We start from the raw sequence: 20,450 nt of genomic DNA on the forward strand, positions 1-20,450 counted from the left end.
AAGATGTTTTTGAAGTTTGTAAATATGAAAACTGGATAAAGGCCATGGAAGAAGAGTTGAATCTGATTGAAAAGAATTATACATGGGAACTTGTGCCTAGACCTAAAGACAAGAATGTGATTAGTACTAAGTGGGTATTCAGGAACAAATTGAATAAAGACAATGAAGTTGTCAAAAACAAATCAAGATTGGTATGCAAAGAATATTCTCAATAGAAAGGAATTGACTATGAAGGGACATTTGCTTTGGTAGCTAGACTTGAAGCTATGATATTGTTGCTCACATATGCTTCTTACAAATATTTCAAGCTATGTGAGATGGATGTTAAGTCAGCCTTTTAGAATGGTAATCTTTAGGAAGAGGTTTACATTGAACAACTTGATAGGTTTTCCTTATCAGATGATGAAGACATGGTATGCAAACTGAAGAAAGCACTTTATGGATTAAAACAAGCCCCTAGAGACTGGTATGCTAGATTGGATAAGTACTTGCTAAAATTGGGATTCAATAAAGGTACTACTAATAGTAATATGTACTTCAAGATTGAGAATGATAACATTTTGATTGTTGAAGTCTTTTTTGATGATATTAATTTTGGAGGAGATGATGATTTGAGCATGAAGTTTGTCGGTGATATGCAAAAAGAATTTAAAATGTCCATGATAGGAGAAATGAAATTTTTCTTAGGTTTGCAGATTGCACAGACTAGTAAAGGTATTTTTATATCTCAAGCTAACTATGTGAAGGAATTGTTGAAGAATTTTGGGTTAGATGATTATAAACTAGTTAGAATTTCTATGGTGATTGGTTGTAAATTGTCTGAAAATGATGAATCTTTGAAGGCTAGTTAGACCTTATATAGATCTATGGTTGGTCGACTGCTATATTTGACTCAAACTAGACCTGACATTATGCATGTTGTGTGCATGACTGCTAGATTTCAAGCTGATCTGAAAGAAAATCATGTAACTGTTGTAAAGAGGATCTTCAAATACTTGAAGGGGATTGTGAATTATGGTTTATAGTATCTAAAGAATGATGATTTTGTGATATGTGCTTATACTGATGTTGATTGGGCAAGTGATGTTGATGGTCGAAAGAGTACCTTCGGTGGTGCATTCTTTCTTGGAAATAAATTGGTTTCATGGGAAAGTAAGAAACAAGACACAGTTTCTCTTTCTACTACTAAAGCTTAATACATTTCTACTACTAGTAACTGTACATAGGTAGTTTGAATGAAACAAATGTTGAAGGATACTAGAGTTATTTATCATGAGCCTACTATTATATATTATAATAATTCTAGTGCTATTAATATGTCCAAGAACCTAGTATAATATTCAAAGACAAAACATGTATCAATCAAGTACCATTTCTTGAGGGAGAAAGGCAATGAAGAGGAAGTGCAACTAGAATATGTGTCTACAAAGGAACAAATTGTAGATATTTTTACTAAGCCTTTGCATGCAAATACATTTGTCTATTTGAGAGACACATTAGGGGTCTCTCCCCCTCTTGATGATAACTAGATGCATTGAATTACATCAATTCAGTTGACTTCACAGTCTTATCCTCTTATCTAGGTTGATGAGTTGGCACTTCTACTCTACTAAGGTAGGTAGTATAAGGTTCACTTGAACTGGTTATGTATTTTAGGGGGAGAGAATCACGATTTGCATATTTTTATTCTAAGGGAGAGAGAGTTAGATCTTCTGAATCTTTGTCATTGATGTCAAAGGGGAGAGAAGCATGTGAAAAAATTTCTTTATCTTTGTTGATGAGCCTGATCTTAGGGGGATTTTGTTGGAGATGATTTATTTCTTTGCATTGATCATTTTTCACATTCATATGTTTCCATCAATGCCAAAGGGGGAGATTGTTGGATATTGTTGTTGCTAGAATATGTCATTGTCGTTGATATCAACATATTCCTATGATTTATTGCTCTGGTGGTTGCAAATTGGTTTATTGGGGTTGTGGTTCGATATATGGAGTATCTCTGGTGTCATTATGTCATTTTGTGTTGGTTTTAGGGATCCAAGAGCTTTCTTGATCATATCATTTGATTCGGTTTATGGTTTGGTTTTTCTGATCAATCTATTATAGAGCTTGGTATTTCCTTCGGTATATTCCGGTGCCCTATTTATTTTTATGGTCTGCATTAATCATTGCGTATGATTTTGGTGATCTTACTAATGTGGTGGTGTTCTTCATGCTATATAAAACCTATTTTGTGGTGTAGCGTGTTGCGGTTGATCTTGGAGATGATTCTGGTGGTGTTGCATGTTTGAGAATTTTATTTGGATCCATGTTATGTCATTAATATAATAATATTGGTTTGGTGGTCAATCTTTGTATTGTGTGATGAGATTTTGTAATTAGATCTATTTTGGGCTGAGCCAACCTTGTTTTCAAGGTTGATGATCTATATATATAGATGAATTATTCATGTAATCTGGGTATCACTGAAGTGTTTGCATTATCAGAGAGTTGTGTATGTGTGACCAAGTGAAGAAATAATTCGATGTTGTGTTTGAGTAGAGATTGAAGTGTTGCAGAGTGAACAATTTTCTTAACCGAAACTGTCATCAAGCATATGAAGATGCTATTCTTTCAATTCATGTAATTTGGATTATTGTTTGAATATTTTTGTAAGTTAGTGAGACTTCCAGTAAGTTAGGGAACCTTCCCTGAGAGTTGTAGCCTTCTAAGTTATTGTATTTTGAGCAGTGAGCTCTAGGTAGTGTAGTTGAATGCATGTGTGTTCCCCATTGTATCATTTTCACATACTACTACAGAGTATCATCTCATTGTGGGTAAGGTCCCACCATGCTTTTTCCCTTAACCACATTTAATGTTAAATTACTTAATCTTATCAAAACATATTCACCTCCCTTAAGTTTTCTTTCATTATTGTTACCAACACATTTCACCCTTCATGAAAAATTCTGCATTTTATCATCTCAATCCACCTTTTCGTTTTTGTAATCTTCTTTTCTCCACTCATTTTAACCTCTTATGTGAAATACAATCTCACTCGGATGCAAGAGTGTTATGATCTTTGTATTTATAACCTTTTTCATATATAATTTTTATTTTACACCTTGTCAATCAATATTTTTTATGCATTCCTCTCTAATTTTTTAATTCTCTTTTAACCTTTCAACTTCCATAATACGAATATTAGCCTAAGAGGTCTTTTAAGGAAAATACTTTGAGGATAATCAAAATTCTTTGAAATAGTGACTTGATTAGGATCTCTCAGCTTCTTTATACTTAATATTTCAACATTCTTCATTTTAGGGCTTACCCAATCATCCCCATATATTAAGAAAAATGATTGCTATTCCTCTCAAATATCTCAAATGCCTTCACTTTATTCACACTCGTTCTAGTTTCATGTGACATTATTTTCACCTTATATGGAAACACCTAATTTTCCAGATTGCCCTAAAAAGTACATTAGGGGCAAAATTTCACACATACTATGGATGAGCTAATTCATCAATAATTCCACAGGGCTCAAGTATGTCCCCGTATTTCATATCATATATACATCTGACAAAGATTGTTAATTTCCTCCAAATCGACGTATGGATAGGGCACCTTGGAAGTCATGATATATCCACACAATGATTTTCTCTATATTGATCAGATTTGGTGAATCCTAGGAGATTATGATTTTGTACTTTTGTTAGAAACTCTTTAATAAATCAATGTCACGGATGCCAAATGTACCTATAATCTGCACTAGGGTATTTTATGTATACGTTTTGTAATTACACTATTTAGGCAACTGTATCTTTGTGGGGTATTTTGATAATAATTCGTATGCCTTGTTTTGCTTACACATTTTTAACATAAATTGCAATTTGACTAAGAATTTCTAAATTCTTTTCAAGAAATTCAAGCTGTGTATATTCTGCAGTCATGACAACGATGAAGCCACATTTCTTTGAAATAGTGTCGCAATTCACACGTTTGTCTATGCCTCGTAGCTATGTACCGCCCTCCAAGCAATTATACGTCCTCCAAGCAATTATAACTACAACATTCAATAAAATACCTCTGCCATAAACAAGGAGGATTTTGGCAAAATTTGTGAAATTCGGCTTCTATACCTGTGCACTATAATTTGCTTGAGAGTACCGAAAGGTTTTAACATATTTAAGGGCTTCTATTCATGTCTTTCATTAATGAAATTACAACAATAATAACTTCATTTGATGATCAAATAAATCAATCTTCTCAAACCAATATCCATAATGAAAAACCTTGGTATCAACAAAGAAAACTTTTATGAAAGTGCTCTCTATTTTAACCAAATATTTTGCCAATTAATCCACTTGCACTGGTCAGGTATATTTTAGAGTGAATTTGTGATCATGAATTGATTTTAAACATTATCAAATTGTGCATTTTTGTCCATTTGTAAAAATGTCCAAACTTATTTTTTTGCACCTAGATTCAACCTTGAAAACCGACCAAATCACACCATGAGGTTAAGAGAGTTGCCAATCATGTAAATATTTAATGGCTTTAAGAAATTCATTCTGAGGTGAGAGATATTAATTATTAAAGTGGGCTCCGTAATTGATATTAACCATGTGCAAGTTTTAGATTTGCATAAATTGCATTTGGTCTAGGCTAGAAAAAAAAAAAAATGAACTGATGGTGCTCTAAAATTTTGCACTAGAGTTCATTGTGATACAAAAAATTGAATGGAATAATTGGTTCAACCTGAAGGTAATTTGGGTGTGAAATATTAATCTCAACAAAAGGCTACTTTGGTGAGCTTTGCAATGTGCAAGTAACAAAATGAATAAATTGAGAATGAAAGACCTTTGAAAAAATAGCAGATGGTATTCAAGATTCTGCAAGTTGTTATAGGGATGTTTTTTTGATAGGAGAATTGACTTGGACAATTGGTTTAGCATGAATGCTTACAAATAAAAAGATATTAAATCTGATTGTGGGAAGCTGAATATGGGTGATTATGCTTATTTATGAGTGGTGAACATAATTGCAAGGTCAATTTTTTATTCGGATTAGGATTCATGAATGTATTTTTGGGGTGTCAATTAGATTTGCTTTCATAAGGTACCTTAAATTTTGCAAAAAATTAGGGTTCCAACAGTAGCTCTATATCTAAGGACGTATGCCCCCTGCAACAGACATAACAAGAATCCAACTATCTTTGGTATCCAACTATCTTTGGTATGAACTGACCATGTGCCAAATCATCTTTCCATTCAAACTATTATTTCCGTTATTTTTACCTTCATCTTTAAAAACCACCATTATGAAAGACCAATTCTTTCCTAGGAAGTATTGATATCACTTGATTGGTTGTTTGTACCATAATATGCATCATCCATCCTTTTATTATAATGTCTTTTGCTGATAATAGCACATTCCACATAAAATCCCTTTACTTGATTTGAGGAAAAATATTTGCATTCTCCCGTGTATGTCAGCTCTTTATGCTTAGTTTCATTACAACTATATATACCATATTGTGGCCCACCAATACAATTCAGCCTAAAATTTTGTGAAATGAAAAACCCACATTGTGATTTATTTTTTAACTGAACTTTATGTTGGAGAGAAAAATTACCCATTAACCCTAATGATTTCTCATGGACTTTCCCTTTCATTTTTAAATTTTTTGTGCTTTCAACTTTAGCACTCCAAGTGGGCTCCACCTCAGATACAAGATGGTCTTCACGGTAGTATTTGAAAGTTTGAAAATATATAAAAATTATTTTTAAAAGTACCTTTCCATGGTGTCATCTCATCTTCATTTGTTTCTGTCTCATACAAAGGTTTTGAAAAGTATTTCAGATTCATAGGTTTGAAAAGTATTTCAGATTCATATGCTTCCTCTATTAGATGATCAATACCTGAGCTTTCACTACAATTAGTGTATCCATCAGAAAAATAGGACTCCTCATATAATGTATTTAATGTATTTTCAATAGTATTTTCCAAAATGCAGTTTACTTCTATTATTCCATCATACAACTTGGTTTTGAAAAGTTCTGAAAATCACGTTTAAGTGTATACACTTATCTATCTTTATAATCAACATACTCTTCATTTTCGCTATAGCATCCGATAATTGAAACCATCTCTCAATAAAGCTAGCAATGTTTTCCTCAAGATTTGGCTCTCAGTTATGAACATCATTACTATCCATGGAACAAAGGTTATCATGATCATTTATTTCTTCATCTAACATGCCCTCCAAAATTTTGTCTAAAAATTTCTTCTTCTTTGTAGGCTCTTCACTATCAAAATCTATCTGTGTAGGGTATGCAAAACCTCGATTGCTCCTATGAGCATATTTCTGATACTCTATGTCTAGCAGATTTGAATTCTGTTCACTATTGAGTAACCCTATCTCCTTGTCCACTTCATCACTGGTACATGCATCAACGTGACTGAGTGTGTCAACATAGTATTCAGATATGAACGAATCAATCATTGGTTCATCTATTTCCTTGTTCCCTTCACTGCTAATGTATTCATGTGTTGCATCAGCGTTCTTAGTTTTACAATCTTCTTCCAAAGTGTGATAATGTTTCCCATAAGTTTTTCCTTATTATTACAACACTCCTTTTCTACATATGAATCTTTACTTAGATCCATGCTTGCACCATTTTTTGCATTATGTTCCTTGACATTTTCAATTGTGTAAAACCATTCAGGAATTTGAGAAAAGTTCTTCGGTTTCAACCAATCGGAAAGAAATTTCAAGAGTGGTTCATATAATTCAATAAGAACTCAACACATTCTTTTTCTTGAGGTCTGAAGTGTTCTGTAATTTCGGTGTACGCATTCATGATCTCCTTTTAATTAAAGAAAATGGATCTCCTCCCTCTTGTTTTCTTATGTCAAACAATGCATTAATATACATTGTGGGATCAACGCTTCTAAATGCATTGTCATAATCCGATTGAAACTCATTTTTACATGAAGAGTACTGGAGTAAACAGACTGAAGGATTAATGGTAGATGCATTATCTTCAAGAACTCCATTAAATTCATTCAAAAACCACCACTCAAGCTCTTCCCATAATAGAATACTTTGTGAGGGCAACAAACTGAAGAACTACTCCACAACATCTGCTAATGATCTTACGAAAAACTTCATGATCACCTATTGTGCACAAAACTGAATTTTTAAGAAACTTATAGAATACTTTCAAATGCCTTCTCCATGGAACTTTGGCACGTGCCTTTTAAGGTTAAAAGGAAAATGATATGGATAATAAGGAATATTACTAAAATCCAATGGTCTATATGCTTCAAGAAGACATCCTTTTTATTAATTCAAAAGACAGAGTCGCCACCTCTTTCAAAGAGGGATAAGATTTTTCTTTCTCTAAATTCTTTCTACAACAAAGTCACTTCTACAACTTGTAACAATTCTGCAGACATAAATTTTAAAACTTATCTAATATTTTTTTTTTTGGTTGGTAAAGGCAAAGCCATATTTTGTATTAATTAGTGTAAATACATATGATTACCACTGAATTTCAAGATATTCAAAAAACCTCTGCTCTTACAAAGCACAGAAGTCCCTTCAAAACTAGAGCCTTTTAGCTTAAAGGAGGTATCCATAGAGAGCCTAGCTTGTGGAGGGAATGTCCAGTTGAGGAAGTTGGTTCCTTGGGCAGCCTCGACCTCTACTTGCTGGGAAGCCCCTACCACGACCCTTGCCCCTGCGACCTCTGCTCGAGCCTTCTTTGCAACTCTGTTCTAGTTTAGGTTCTCTTTCTGCAGCAAGCATAGGCAGGAAGCCATTCAATCTTACAAAAAGGGACATAATCTCCTCTTGCCCTTCAGCCTCTGAATCTTCACCTAAAAATGCCATTTGAGGTAGCTCAGCCGTCCACTCACAAAATTTTTGTGCCTATTCAATTCTTTATCCTTCAGGTCCAGAAGGAATGGGTAATATTTGATAAGAGCACCAAGGGCGTTAAAAAGGATTCTGTCTCTAGGTCTAGGCACACCAGAATCGTGATTGGCCTTATTTAGAACTTCTTGGAGCTCTTAAAGAATTTCAGTTGGGAAGAGTTCCCTAGTAAGGTTCTAGATTAATTGCTTGGAAAGCTTCTGATCCAGCAGTGACACCACAAATCTAGATGACCACAAATCTAGATGAAATGCTGGTGGTCTCTTGGGTATTCATCTCTGCTCAAATGAGTGCTCCCCAGAATCAATTTGATTGCTAAAAGAACTGGAGGGTCCAAGTAGATGAGGAGACACTTGAGTCTCAGGTCTATAATCTTTCTGAAAGAAACTTGATGGGTAGAAGCACCAAGTGAGATGGGGGTGTCTGCACCAAAGCAAGAAATGGGCCTAGGATAAACACTCATGATGAAGCCGAAAGGGGGCTCAAAAGACATGGCAACCATGGCCATAGACAAGCAAGAGGAGAGCCAGAGAGAAACCAATAGAGCCAAAATGAAAATGAGAAGCGATAAATGGACTCTTCTATAGGAAAGCGGGTGCACAACTCAACAAGCAATGATGGGAAAACAAGAGCAATTAAAACTCACACGAAGGTGGTAGAGAATAAATGCTCAAATAAAGCCAAATCCATTAAAATACGGAGGGAGAGATTAGCGTTCGGACAACTCATGCAAGGACAAAGAGGTGACACTCACCAGCTGGACTTTAGTAGGTCCCGTATTAATGTTGCCGGTTAGTCTACTCTGCTTTACCGGACCCACCTTGCACCCCAAGGTTAGTTGAGTGGTAAGTTTGAAAAGGAGAGTGACCGTTGGTGTTAGCCGCCAAAAGGAGGGCAAGTAAAGAATTTTTGAATTTGATTTATGCATTCCTCCAGTCTACTGGTAAGTAGTGAATCGAACCTTGTCTGATCAGTCATATTAGCTTGGTCGATCTAAATTAGCAGAAGGCTAAGATCCCTGTGACCACCAGTGAATAAAGGTTCCTAAAGCTGCAACTTTTACTAGTGTGTCCACCTCTATATTTGCTTCTCTATATATATGTTTTACCTCGAAGTGTTCCAAACTATTTAGGATTTCTAGAATTCTCTCCAATAGAGCTTGAAGCCTCCAATTGGGGGTTGACTTCTTCCTTATAGCATTAATTGCTATCTCTGAATCTCCTTCCATTGTAATATTTTTGATACCATGGTTGATGCAATCTTTCAGGCCTAATAGTAGAGCGGTGAACTCTGCTATGTTATTAGTGTCTGGAGGGATTGCTTTTCCCATTTTCTCGATGATTGCTCTTGATTGGTCTCTGATGACATAGCCTATTTCGGAGGGGCCTGGATTGCCTTTGGAGGCCCCATCAAAATTTAGTTTCACCCAGTCTGGCTTCGGGGGAGACCAGATTGCACCTTTCCTTTTAATTGAGTTATGGCGAGAGAGTGAGGGAATAATGATTCCTTGCCAGTTTTGACTAATTTTCCTATCCCATGAAGAGAAAACTTTAGACTAATTCGGAGCAAAGGTTGTTCTGCTATTGATTGAATCCACTATTGCCGATTCTATTGAATTTAGAATTGATTTCTAATTTCTAGCTTTACCTTCAAATAGCCTACGGTTCCTTTCTTTCCAAATTTTCCAAATTAAGCATGATGGAGCAATTTCCATAATTTGGCTCAGCAAGCTCTCCTTTGTATGTAGAGGCCAACTTTGGAATAGAGGCTTGATTTCGTTCGGCAAGACTAAGATCAGTTCCAATTTTGCATAGAGCCATCTCCAACATTTAGAGGCAAAGGGACAGGTCAAGAGGAGGTGGTCCACTGTCTCCAATCGGGCTTTGCAAAGTATACATCTTGAAGGTCCTTCATAGCCCATTCTTGTGAACCTATCTATAGTTAGGGTTTTTTTTTGGATATTGTGGTTGTTGAGCTCTACTGGGCTAACCAGAACTCTATATCCATCCTTTGAGTTATACTCTCCTGTTTTGGAAGGCTCCCAGATGAGTGAATCTTCCCCTCTTCTAGAGGTGATGTTTCTCGCCTGTAGTTCACCTAAAAGCTCTTCCAGGTCCTCCCTTGGAATTGGCAGGCCCTCCATTGATTTCCACTTCCAGCATAGTGTGTTTGGTATATGTACTATTTCCATATGGTCTTTAACTCTGACTCCCCAATTCTGTTTGAACCAGTTTTCTATTGCAGGGATATGCATTATATTTGCCAGGGGTGGATAACCACCCCAAGAGTCTTCCCAAAATAGGCTTGCTGAAACATCATGAATATCCCAAGAGACTGAGTTTGAGATTAGGTTTCTACAAGAGATGATGAAATTCCATATTCTTGATCCTTTCAAAAATGACCTCGATCTGAGGATGTTTAGATTAATCTGATTTGAGAGATACTTTGTTGCTAGCATTCTGACCCAAGATGCATTTGGGTTTTTAATAAATTTCCATACTAGTTTGGCCCCCAAAGCTATATTTTGTAATCTAAAATCCTTGATGCCTAAGCCACCCACCGGTTTAGGCTTCATAATTTTATCCCAAGCTATTAGTGCAATCTTATGCTTCTCTTCAGTGTTTTGCCAAAAGAAATGCCTCATCTTCTTCTTTCCAAATGGAACTATCAACTATCTCCCTAGTAGAGTTGCCAATTTGTTGGAGCTCAAAATTGTAGGTGACCCAACCCTAAGAGGATGTCAATCTCTATGTTTGAATTAGGTAGTCAATTTTGGCCAACTTAACAGAATGAACCTTCAAGGTTGCTAATTCCCTACTCTTTAGGTTCTGCTAAACCTAGGTGGGTGCACCTTTCAATTAAGCAAATTTTATCTTCCTTTAGTTTATCCTTTATCTCTATTTCAGAATGGCATGAACTTGTGGAATAAATTAATTTAACTTCTAACCCTACTCCTATCTCCTACTTGCATAAAATTGAAAAATAAAATATAATCTTATGTGATTATAAATATATGGTTTAGACCAGTGCTTTCTTCACATATTAGGCTTAGAGTCTTATGAATTTATTTCCTTATATTCTCCTTGTTAGAGGCGATTTTAGTCTTTCCTAGAAAGAAGCTAACACTGTAATCAATCCAATAACAAAATAACCACCCTATGCAGAAAAACACTTTAACCGCCTTTGATTTCTCAGAATCAAAATAACAAAATCGAATTGAAAATTATTCTCAATAATCTTTTACACCAAATAGAATTGAAAAGTGGGATGATCCTAAATTGTTTCTTATATTGTTCTCTTCTAATCGATCCTAATTTCCCTTTTATAAATTTAAAGGAGAGCTTTAGACCGTTACATCCCATGATAATAAAAAATTAATTAACTACCCACCCAAAAGATATAAGTAATTAATTATTTCATTAATGAACACTTGATTCTTTGATTTATGCACATCCTTCTGTCTTGTTCTTACTTTCCAGAAAAATGATTTCAGCCCCGCAGAAATTAATATACTCCGTATGGACTTATGCACATGAATTCATTTTGTATTCACTTAGTTATTATGCACAATGATTATTCTCCCCCTTGATTTAATCATTTCATTTCACCTATGTGAGAATAAAATCTTAATTGTACTTTTCTGGGAATAATCTTCTTTTATTTCGCTTTAATCCCATCTTTGCTAAATGACAGAATTGTGATATTTATCTCCTTTTGTACAATATTTAGATTTATAACACCTTAATTATCTTCGTCTTACCTCCATTTCACCCTTAATGAAAAAGTCTGCATTTTATCATCTCAATCCACCTTTTATTTGTTATAATCTTCTTGTCTCCGCTCATTTTAACGTCTTCTGTGAAATGCAATCTCACTCCCACGCAAGAGTGTTATGATTTTTGTATTTATAATCTCTATCAGATATACTTTCTATTTAACACCTTGTCAATCAATATTTTTTATTTTTTATTCTCTTTCAACCTTTCCACTTCCATAATACGAATATTACCCTAAGAGGTCTTTTAGAGAAAATACTTCCAGGATAATCCAAATTCTCTGAAATAGTGACTTGATTAGGATCTCTTGGCTTAATATTTCAACATTCTTCATTTTAGGGCTTACCCAATCATCCGCAAATATTAAGAAAACGATTGGCATTCCTCTCGAATATCTCAAATGCCTTCACTTTATTTGCATTCGTTCTCATTTCATCTGACATTATTTTCACCTTATGTGGAAACACCTACTAATTTTGGAGATTGGCCTAAAAAGTACATTAGGGCAACAATTCACACATACTATGGATGAGCTAATTCATCAATAATTCCATAGGGCTCAAGTATGTCCCCATATTGCATATCATATATACATTTGACAAGTATTGTTAACTTCCTCCAAATCGACATCTGCACTTTGAAGGGTGGACCCATCATGGATAGGGCACCTTTGAAGTCATGGTATATCCACAGAATGATTTTCTCTATGTTGGTAAGATTTGGTGAACCCTAGGAGATCATGATTCTGCACTTTTGTTGGAAAATCTTTAATAAATCAATGTCTTCTAATACTCGTCTGAGGCTTTCTAGAAAAACAATTTTTTGAATGCATATTTGCATCTTAAGCGCATGTCTAGAGGGGCAGTTGTATCTTTAGTATCCATTATAACTCCTCTATCCTTAATATTTTAATGGATAGTTCACTCCAAAAATTCTATTATTGGCTCGGGTAGAGGCTGTGTTAGGCCTGCCAATTACACATGCTTAAAAGTTTTTCGAAGTCGTTCAATAAGTCCATTTTGTGTACATAGACAATATTTGCATTTCATGAGATGATATTTCTTGGTACATCCACAATCACTGCGTTCCACGAGATTACTTCTCTTTGAGGATGCTTTGTCAAACTATCCATATGCTGTTTCCGTGATTCCACATCATGAATCTCTAATCATTGTGCGTGGATGCCTGTCGATATCTAGCTCCCAAGCTTTCATTTTGATGTCGGCAGGAAAGAGTTTGATCATTACATTTTCGAAATCTTCTGAAATCAAGGCATTTCCTGAGACCCTGTGAGCACTGTCAGTCGATTCGATTTCTGCAATTGCAAAAACCTTTTATGCATCGATGGAGGCTCACTCCAAATTTCTTCCGTATGCTCATCTCCTTGTGCAACCAAATTAGGGCATCCTTGATTTTTTCCGTGTAAGACTGCATTTCGGGAAAGCCGTTTTTAGTTTTGAAGAGAGTCTTTGTTCTGCCGAAATTCATATTTTGGTGAGGTATGATATTAATTTCTTCGATAGTCCTTACATTCACAGTGGGATCCACTGCATTCTTGATAACTCCCACTTTTCGGTATAACCTGCCTCTTTGTTAAATCCATTTTTGCCTTTGCAGATGTGTGATGTTATATAGGAAACTAGGTGGCCCACCACTTCATGTTGTAATATTTATATTTGTCACTAATGGTGCGTTATGTAGAAAACTAGGTGGCCCACAACTTCATGTTGTAATATTTCTATTTGTCACTAATAATTTATCTTTCCCCCTTTTTATAATGTTCATAATAATTAATTTAAATCATTTTAGAATGATATAAATTTTCACTTCTTCCGAATATTATCCCTCTCATCTATAACTATTGCATTTTTATATATTTATATATATATATATGTATATATTTTAAATGAATTATTATTTAAATCAAATTAATTTAAATAATATATCTTTAGGTCAGAAACCAACTTCTTGTTTCGTGCTATGATATTCATCTACGCCACTTTTAAAACCTTGTGTTGGGCTCTACCCTTATGGGAGCCGCATTTACCCACAACATATAGTGAAAATATGAAATCAACCATTCAACTTGGATTTGAATAGCCTCAAAAATATTGATTTAAATTATCAAGATTCTCGAAAGTGAAATATTTACCCTTGTGAGAGATGAGGTTAGGTCCTCCTTCGACATTATTAAATCTGGTTTGCTATTCATGTCTTTCATTAATGAAATTGTAACAATAATAATCTCATCTGATGATCAAATAAACCATTCTTCTCAAACCAGTATCCATAGTGGAAAAGCCTGGTATTAGCAAAGAAAAATTTGGTGAAAGTGCTCTCCCTTTTAACCAAAAACTTAATTTTGTTCTGACATATTTGCCAATAAATCCACTTGCAATGGTGATAGGAATAATTTGGAGCAAGTTTGTGATCATGAATTGATTTTAAACATTATCGAATTGTGCATTTTTGTCCCTTTGTAAAAATGTCCAAACTTAGTTTTTTGCACCTAGATTCAACCTTGAAAACCGACCAAATCACACCAAGAGGTTAAGAGAGTTTCCAATCATGTAAACATTTAACTAGAGATTGTAATGCAATTGGGCTCTGAGAAATTTATTATGAGGTGAGAGATATAAATTTTCAAAGTGGGCTCCATAATTGATTTTAACCTTGTGCAAGTTTCAGATTTGCATAAATTGCATTTGGTGTAAGTTTGGAAAAAATATCAAATGGACTAATGGGGCTCTAAAAGCATGCACCAGAGTTCATTGTGATACAAAAAATTGCATGGATCAATTGGTTTGGCCTGAAGGTAGTTAGGGTGTGAAATACTAATCTCAATAGAAGGCTACATTGGTGAGTTTTACAATGTCCAAGTAAAAAAATCAATAAATTGCAAATGAAATTGACGTTTGAAAAAATAGCAGATGGTTTCCTAGGATTCTTCAATTTGGCATAGGGATACTTTGTTGATAAGAGAATTGACTGGTACAACTAGTTTAGCATGAAAGCTTATAGATACAAAGATATTGAATCTTGAAAATGCCTACTCATAATGGTTGTTACTCGAGCTCATGTGCACCCTAAATTTTGCCATCTGAAATAAGTATCAAATCTGATTGTGGGAAGTTTTATATGGGTGATTATGCTTATTTATGGGTGGTGAACATAATTGGAAGATCAAATTGTTTATTAGGATTAGGATTGATGAGTGCATTTTTGGGGTGTTCATTAGATTTTCTTCCTTAGGGGACCCTAAATTTTGCAGAAAAAATAGAGTTCCAAAAGAGGCAAATAACAATACCATTGCAAAGCTTTATCCCTAAGCGTTCTAGTAAAAAATTTAGCCAAAAGTATTTGGTGATGAGCAAAGTCACTACACAAAGTTTGAAATATTTTCACATGAGTAAAAGGGTAGGCTTTTCCAGTACAAATATCCAATTGAGTGACTTCCACATATTGAGGAGGGACAACATGAACAATGTCATTGGATAATGAGTCCAATACATCAAATTTGGGTACATTATACTTTCATTGATTCACAAAAGATACTTGTTGTATGGCAGACATTTTTTGAGCTAGATTATTTATGGTAGCTTAAGTGGAAGGATTAAAATTGGACATGTCGGATTGAGGAGGGATAACATTGTTGAATGAAGGGGGGGCTTGAGAATAAGGAGGTGAGACACTATGATAGGTGGGTATGGGAGAGGATTGGGTAATGAATGGAAGACTCATGGTAGGAGGGATGAAGGAATTATGATTAGAGGAATTGCCCCCATTGACTAACATTTGTAGCTATGATATTTTGTGTAGACATAGCCATGATGTTATATGTAAAGGTGGGAACACTAATAATAGGAATGGAAAGATTACCATGACTAGGAGGTTGTGTATAACTGATAACTTCAACATAACTCTTCATAATAGTATCCACAACATGAGAAATATGACACAGAACATGAACACCAAGTTTGTCACTCTGAACCATTCTTTTTAATCCTTTAATCATTGGTAGAGCCACACTTTTTGGGTATTATTGAATCATCCATTGTTGAAGATTTTCAAATTTATTCTCAATCTTTGCCAATTGGTAAATGAAAACCCTAGTTAGTGATTCATCCACATCATGAGTAATAAGAAAAGAGTGAGGATAATGACATAATTTATAGGATTGGAAGATCAACCAACATCCTTATAGAACAAGTTATCAAAATTAGGCTCCATTTCCATGGTAATTAAACCTTGGTAAGCCTTAATTCTACAACTTCTACTCATGGGGATACTATAGGTTGGACTAATAATAGTAAGACTCATGCACTAAGGAAGGAAAATGGGAAATTTGAAATTTAAAATTTAAAATAATTAAACAATGCAAAATTTTTGTAAAAATGATTGTTTTTGATAAAGATAAAGAGGTTTTACATGGACTTGAAACCAAAAGTTTTACAAAATCTGACCATCAGCCAAACATACATAAACCAAAGGAAAAACAGGGGAGCACCCCAGAATAGACACGAAAGCAAAAGAGACAGAGACAACAAACCAAAAGCACTCAAATAAGAGAGTGCACTAGCTCCTTGTTCTTCTGGATGTAGTCTTATTGATTCCCTTCAACTCTTCCGTAATGAATCCGGAAGTGCCTTTTTTGTTGCTCCTGCTTCTTGTTATGGGACTAGGGCCTATGGTTTTGTTTCCTCCACTAGCAATTTCTTCACCTCCAAGATCATTTTCAGGATCATGGTGGATGGATCTGTACTCCACAACCATGACATTGATCTTTTGGAGCCCCTCCATACTATTATCCATGGCCTCCATGCTTATGTCGATGAGGTTCTTGATATTTTTCTTTATCTCTTCCATAGATTGTTCCACCTTTTCAATTCTTGGTTCATGGTTGGATTTCATAATCTCAACATCTTGGGAGAGATTTTGGGTCATACTCATGAGCTTCTTTAGACTTGCTAGGCTCTGGTGAAGCTATGAAAATTTCTATTATCTCTTTAACCCCAACTTTGAGGGTATCAATTTCTCTCTCCGCCCACTTCTAGCAGTACTCCCAGTTGTTTGTCACTTCCATCACTAGGTTCCTCAGAGAACCATTTCTTTGTAACCCACTATCCGCTTCTTTAGGCATGGTCCCTTGTTTTTCCTTCAGGACATTAATAGGAATGTCTAGTTTGATTTCCTAGTCTGAAGTCTTTGGACCATAGTCCTTAGTTGCAAGATTCTTCTCTTTAGAAAGAGGCTCGACCTTAGAAATCATCTTGCTGGTAGATTTATATTTGTTGTCTACCCATATGGGGGGATTCTTACTACTAAACGTACCATGGGTGGCCATCATCTCACCTTCTTCCATTGGCTTATAATCAGGGTCATCCAAAGGAGTTACACCCCCACTATCCTCCAAATCCATTTCTGAGTTAGATACTTCCTCACTATTAGAATGTTGGCCTTTCTCAAATAGAGAGGGCACAACTTCAAGGGCCTTAGCGTACTCCATGATGAGAACAATAAGCCCTTCATGGAGAACAGGATTATTTGGGTTCTCCATATGTTTTTCAAGACTATTCTCTAAAGAGGAGGCTAGATAGAAATGAAAGGAAATGATTTTACCATGCCTAAAATGGTTCAAAATGATAAAATGGTAGGAAAAGATATAGGCATATCTGCCATCAAGCGTAATATACCTCATGATGAACTCAGCCATATCCAACCAACAAGCCATAAGATCTTTCTTGTTGTAGCCACCATCATTCATTTTGTTAACTCTTGCGCACTCCTTGTCTTTGTTGAAAAAATTCACCAAGTCTTCCTCCCCAGTTTTCCTGTCTTTATAGAATCTTCTGCCACTCATCACCAGACCAGTAACTGCCACCACAAGGGTTTCGTCCAACTGGTAATAAGCACCATAAGCCCTTATGAATCATTTCTTCCACCCATTGACAAAGGTTTCTACTAGTAGAGGAGAAGGGCCATGGAGTTTTTCCAAGAAGGGGACAATTCTCCCATCTATGATTTCTTGTCACACCTCCTTGTTTTTCTTCCATTTCTCAAAAGTATGTGCTTCTTGCCTATTCTTGTCCCCACCAATAATGTTCTGGGTTGCTAATCAACAAGGAATGGATTGCACCAGAGAAGTCTCCAAACTATAGCAAGAGATGGCCCATAGCAAAAAAGTCTTTGAACAGTAGTAAAAAATGGGCCACACAATTAGACAGAAAATCCAGGAACAAGGGAAGTTTCTAGATCTTCGGTTAGAGAAAATAAAAAATAGTCATTTCCCCTACAACTCCATCAAATCATGATTAAAATTTATTGATTGGCGCAAGTGGGTGGAATCATCACAAGCCAGATTGCACAGGTTTTTTGGGAAAGAGTCCCTATTGCTCCACTATTTAGCCACCACATAGCCCATTGCCAAGTTGGCTAGTAGATCAGCCACTTTATTGCCTTCCCGAAAAACTTTGTGAAATTTTGAATTCATCCAAGTCTTCTATTATATCTCGGTAATCCTTGATCAGATTGGCAATTGTCCAGCTAGGATCCATGCACCCATTCAAAAAACTGACAGTGTTTAGTGAGTCAGACTCCAACCAGACCTTTCTAAACCCTTCTCTTTTAGCCATGTGTAACCCAATATGGGCAGCATTGGCCTCCGCAAAGTGATTGGACTGGATGCCCAGAGGGAGCACCACCGCAGAAACCAGTAGACCCATATGATTCCTAGCCACTCCCCCACACTTAGCGGGCCCAAGATTCCTTTTAGCTATCCCATCCACATTGATTTTGATCCATCCCATTGGGGGGGGATGCCAAAGAACATTTTATCTACACTGCTTTGTTTTGTGCACTGAAATGGTAATATTCCAATCAATTTGCCACTATTTGATAGTATTTCATTCCTCCTGGAGAGTAGGGAGGTGATGGTTATTCTTTATACTAGGGTAGGAGTGTAGAAAATTCTCCTTGGTAGAATTATGAATTCTAGTAGCCAAAACAAGTGCATAAGATTTCAAATCTCTAAAGACTATTATTTCTCTCTTTCCAAATACCCCAAACAATATGAGGAAGAGACATATTCCATAGAACTCCCAAAGCCTTATTGTCAAAGGGGCAATTCCATTCAAACCATAACCTTGTAACAGAAACAGGGAAGACCCAATTCGTGTTCTAGAGATCAAGAAAGAAATTCTAGATATCCCTGACAAAAGAGAAATGAAGCAGCAGATGACCACCATTTTCCTCTACTTCTGTACAAAGGAAACATCTATTAGTAGGAGGAAGACCTCATTTACAAATATTGTCAATGGTAGAGATCTTACCCTGCACAAACAACCAGAAGAAAATGTTAATTTTTGAAATTAAGAGCTTATTCCAAATACCTACCTAGAAGTGGGGGAGGGAGTTTCTGGAGATAAACTTGTAAGCATCAGCAACCTTGAATTTCTTAGAAGAGGAGAAATTCCAGAACACTTCATCTTCCACATGAGAGTGGGGGATGTATATACAATTCAACAAAGATTGCATAGGTGTCAGAGCATTATCCACAAAATTGAGATCTGATTAGGCTCCATTTCTAATATAATCAGCCACCCAGGAGCCACTTTTGCTGAGGCATAATTATTTGAAAGAAGAATCCCAAACATAATCCGATAGGCAGCCATCACCAGTCCACCAATCATACCAAAACCTAATTTGGCACCATTCCCAGCACCCATCTACAACCATGCAAAATAACTTTGGAGGAGCCACAAAAGTTTCTCCATAAATCAGAAATAATTAATTAAAAAAATTGATTTATGATTTTAAAAAGATGAATTCATAAAGATCATCCAAGAAAACTAGATCCAAAGTTGTAATTTTGAAATGGAAATAATTAATCCAAAATTGGGCAACCCACAAGGCTAATTTAAATTTAAAAATTAGGGTTCTTTTAATTAACCAGTTAAAATTTAAATTTAAAATTTAAAATTTGATTCAAGAATGCAATTTTGAATTTTATTTAACATTAACAATCAAATTTTAAATTGTAAATTTAAAATTTTAGCAACCCACAAGCTCAATTTTAAATTAAAAAATTAAGGTTTTTGAAATTAACCACTTAATTTTTGAAATTTGATTGGGAATTAAAATGTAAGTGAATTTGAATTTTTCAGTGGAAAAAAACTAAATAATTAATCCAAATTAAGCACTTCACAAGATCAATTTTAAATTTAAAAATTAGGATTTTTGAAATTAACCACTTAATTTTATAAATTTGATTGGAAATTAAACTTGAAAATTAAAATTTGAATTTTGAAATTGAAAAACACTCAAATCTAGAATAATTAATCCAAGTTAAGCAATTTACAAGCTCAAATTTAAATTTTAAAATTAGGTTTTAGTGAAATTAACCTCTAAATTTTTAAAATTTGCAAGGAAATCAAACTTGTAAATAAAAATTGAATTTTCAATTGTATATACACTCAGATCTGAGAACATAAATCAAAATTAAAGTTGTAATGAGTCAAGTTTAACAAAATGTAAAGGTGAAAAATTAGGGTTTCCACCATTACAAGGATGAAAGCCACTAATTTACCATTACATTGAAAAGAGGGTTCAACCCAATAGATTTAGTCACAAGTCACTAATGCTAAGGACTAAATACTAATTGGATTCAAGTTGGGGGGGGGTGTTAATTGATTTGCCCTCTTTTGTGAGTTGAAATGCTGAAATTAGGGAAAAATGATGAAAATGAAGGTAAAAAT

This window comes from Cryptomeria japonica, chromosome 5 (assembly GCF_030272615.1).
Source record: "Cryptomeria japonica chromosome 5, Sugi_1.0, whole genome shotgun sequence".
Classification (NCBI taxonomy): domain Eukaryota; kingdom Viridiplantae; phylum Streptophyta; class Pinopsida; order Cupressales; family Cupressaceae; genus Cryptomeria; species Cryptomeria japonica.